At 34.8% G+C, this 3,976-nt stretch overlaps 1 non-coding gene across 1 annotated transcript; it reads left to right on the forward strand.

The window, feature by feature from the left end:
* Window positions 1-1,315: 1,315 nt before the first annotated feature.
* LOC148555416 (small nucleolar RNA R71) lies at window positions 1,316-1,423 on the forward strand. Its single transcript, XR_015888013.1, has one exon. It is a non-coding gene; the product is annotated as a small nucleolar RNA R71 (small nucleolar RNA).
* The last annotated feature ends 2,553 nt before the right edge of the window (window positions 1,424-3,976 follow it).

Here is a 3,976-nt window from a genome sequence, read left to right on the forward strand (position 1 = left end):
CTAACACGTCCTCTACTTGTCCATAAGCCTGTTTCCTTGAATTGTCTGCCATCTCTAATGAGCATTTAGCAGCTTACACCCCATAAATTCCCAGTTTCTCTATTACAGAGAGGGGCATGAGGTTTATCCCTGAACCAAGGTCACACAGAGCCTTTTCAAAGAGCATGGTGCCTATGGTACAAGGTATTATGAACTTTCCAGGATCCTGTTTCTTCTGAGGCAATGTCAGTTGATCCAGATCACTTAGTTCATTGGTGAACAAGGGAGGTTCATATTCCCAAGTCTCAATACCAAATAATTTGGCATTCAGCTTCATGATTGCACCAAGGAACTTGGCAGCTTGCTCTTCAATGACATCCTCATTCTCTTCAGAAGAGGAATACTCATCAGAGCTCATGAAGGGCATAAGGAGGTTCAATGGAATCTCTATGGTCTCTAGATGAGCCTCAGATTCCTTTGGTTCCTCAGAAGGAAACTCCTTATTGATCACTGGACGTCCCAGGAGGTCTTCCTCACTGGGATTCACGTCCTCCTCTCCCTCTTTGGGTTCGGCCATTTTGGTAATATCAATGGCCTTGCACTCTCTCTTTGGATTTTCTTCTGTATTGCTTGGGAGAGTACTGGGAGGGATTTCAGTGATCTTCTTACTCAGCTGGCCCACTTGTGCCTCCAAATTTCTAATGGAGGACCTTGTTTCATTCATGAAACTCACAGTGGCCTTAGATAGATCAGAGACTAAGTTTGCTAAGCTAGATGGATTCTGCTCAGAATTTTCTGTCTGTTGCTGAGTGGATGATGGAAAAGGTTTACTATTGTTAAACCTATTTCTTCCACCATTATTAAAGCCTTGTTGAGGCTTTTGATCCTTCCATGAGAAATTTGGATGATTTCTCCATGATGAGTTATAGGTGTTTCCATAAGGTTCACCTAAGTAATTCACCTCTGCTATTGCAGGGTTCTCAGGATCATAAGCTTCTTCTTCAGAAGATGCCTCTTGAGTACTGTTGGATGCAGCTTGCATTCCATTCAGACTCTGAGAAATCATATTGACTTGCTGAGTCAATATTTTGTTCTGAGCCAATATGGCATTTAGAGTATCAATTTCAAGAACTCCCTTCTTCATAGGCGTCCCATTATTCACAGGATTCCTCTCAGAAGTGTACATGAACTGGTTATTAGCAACCATGTCAATGAGTTCTTGAGCTTCTGCAAGCGTTTTCTTTAGGTGAATGGATCCACCTACAGAAGTATCCAATGACATCTTTGATAGCTCAGATAAACCATCATAGAATATATCCAGGATGGTCCATCCTGAAAGCATGTCAGAAGGACACTTTTTGGTCAGCTGCTTGTATCTTTCCCAAGCTTCATAGAGGGATTCACCTTCTTTCTGTCTGAAGGTTTGAACATCCACTCTAAGCTTGCTCATCTTTTGAAGAGGAAAAAACTTGGCTAAGAAAGCCGTGACCAACTTATCCCAAGAGTTCAGGCTATCTTTAGGTTGAGAGTCCAACCACACCCTAGCTCTGTCTCTTATAGCAAAAGGGAAAAGCATGAGCCTGTAGACTTCAGGATCTACTCCATTAGTCTTAACAGTATCACAGATCTGCAAGAATTTAGTTAAGAATTGAAAAGGATCTTCAGATGGAAGTCCATGAAACTTGCAGTTCTGTTGCATCAGAGAAACTAGCTGAGGTTTCAGCTCAAAATTGTTTGCTCCAATGGTAGGGATGGAGATGCTTCTTCCATGTAAATTAAAATTTGGTGCAGTAAAGTCACCAAGCATTCTCCTTGCATTATTGTTGTTGGGTTCGGCTGCCATCTCCTTTACTTGTTCAAAATTTTCAATAAGGTTATCTCTGGATTGTTGTAATTTAGCTTCTCTTAGTTTCCTCTTCAGAGTCCTTTCAGGTTCTGGATCAGCTTCAACAAGAATGCCTTTTTCTTTGTTCCTGCTCATAAGAAAGAGAAGAGAACAAGAAAAGAAGAGGAATCCTCTATGTCACAGTAAAGAGGTTCCTTAATGTTAGTAAAAAAAAGAAAAGGAATAGGGGTGAAGAAGAATGAAGAATCCAAACACAAGGGTAAGGATAGGAGCAGTGAATTGAGATGAGGAGATGTTAGTAGATAAATAAATAAATAGAATAAGATGGGAGAGGGAGAATTTTCGAAAATAATTTTTGAAAAAGAGTTAGTGATTTTCGAAAATAGTTTTTGAAAAAGGTTAGTGATTTTCGAAAATTAAAATCAAAAATTAAAAAGAAGTTTTGAAAAAGAGAGGGAGATATTTTTGAAAATTAGAGAGAGAGAGTTAGTTAGGTAGTTTTGAAAAAGGTAAGAAACAAACAAAAAGTTAGTTAGTTAGTTGAAACAAATTTTGAAAATCAATTTTGAAAAGATAAGAAGATAAGAAGTTAGAAAAGATATTTTGAAATCAAATTTTTGAAAAAAGTAAGATAAGAAGATATTTTTTTTGAAAAGATATGATTGAAATTAGTTTTGAAAAAGATTTGATTTTTTAAAATCACAATTAATGACTTGATTCACAAGAAATCACAAGATATGATTCTAGAACTTAAAGTTTGAAACTTTCTTAACAAGTAAGTAACAAACTTGAAATTTTTTGAATCAAAACATTAATTGATGATGTTATTTTCGAAAATTATGTGATAAAAATAAGAAAAAGATTTTTGAAAAATATTTTTATAATTTTCGAAAATAACTAAGAAAAATGAAAAAGATTTGATTTTTGAAAAAGATTTTGAAAAAGATAAGATTTTTGAATTGAAAATTTGATTTGACTCATAAAAACAACTAGATTTTAAAAATTTTTGAAAAAGTCAAATCTAATTTTCGAAATTTTAAGAGAGAAAAAGAGAAAGATATTTTTTTGATTTTTGAATTTTTAATTATGAGAGAGAGAAACATGAAAATGATGCAATGCATGAGAATTTTAGATCAAAACATGTGATGCATGCAAGAATGCTATGAATGTCAAGATGAACACCAAGAACACTATGAAGATCATGATGAACATCAAGAACATATTTTTGAAAAATTTTTAAAGCAAAGAAAACATGCAAGACACCAAACTTAGAAATCTTTAATGCTTAGGCACTAAGAATTCAAGAATGCATATGAAAAACACCATACAATACAAAACAAGAAAACATCAAGATCAAACAAGAAGACTTACCAAGAACAACTTGAAGATCATGAAGAACACCATGAATGCATGAATTTTCGAAAAATGCAAGATGAATATGCAATTGACACCAAACTTATAACATGACTCAAGACTCAAACAAGAACACAAAAATATTTTTGATTTTATAATTTTTTTGTATTTTTTCGAAAATTATTATGAAAAATAAAAATAAGGATTCCAAAATTTTTAATATGAATTCCAGGAATCTTATGCTTTTTAGTCTAAAGCTCCAATCAAAGGGTTAGGCATGGCTTAATAGCCAGCCAAGCTTTAGTATGTAACTCAGAAATGACACGCCTGACATTCTCTACAGGCATGGCTTTACAGCCAGCCAGGCTTCAACATGCTTCATGAAACACTAGAATTCATTCTTAAAAATTCTGAAGAAAAATATATTTTTGAAAATATTTTTTTTTTAAATTTTTTTCAAAAATAAAGGAGAAATTTTTGAAAGATTTTTGAAAAATTTTTTGAAAAGAAAACAAAAAGAAAATTACCTAATCTGAGCAACAAGATGAACTGTCAGTTGTCCAAACTCGAACAATCCCCGGCAACGGCGCCAAAAACTTGGTGCACGAAATTGTGATCCCTGGTGATGGCTCCAAAAACTTGGTGCTCTAATATTAATTCATAAATTGTCACAACCTCGATACAACTAACCAGCAAGTGCACTGGGTCGTCCAAGTAATAAACCTTACGTGAGTAAGGGTCGATCCCACGGAGATTGTCGGTATGAAGCAAACTATGGTCACCTTGTAAATCTCAGTC

This window comes from Arachis ipaensis, chromosome B6 (genome assembly GCF_059453495.1).
Source record: "Arachis ipaensis isolate K30076 ecotype BB chromosome B6, ASM5945349v1, whole genome shotgun sequence".
Classification (NCBI taxonomy): Eukaryota; Viridiplantae; Streptophyta; class Magnoliopsida; order Fabales; family Fabaceae; genus Arachis; species Arachis ipaensis.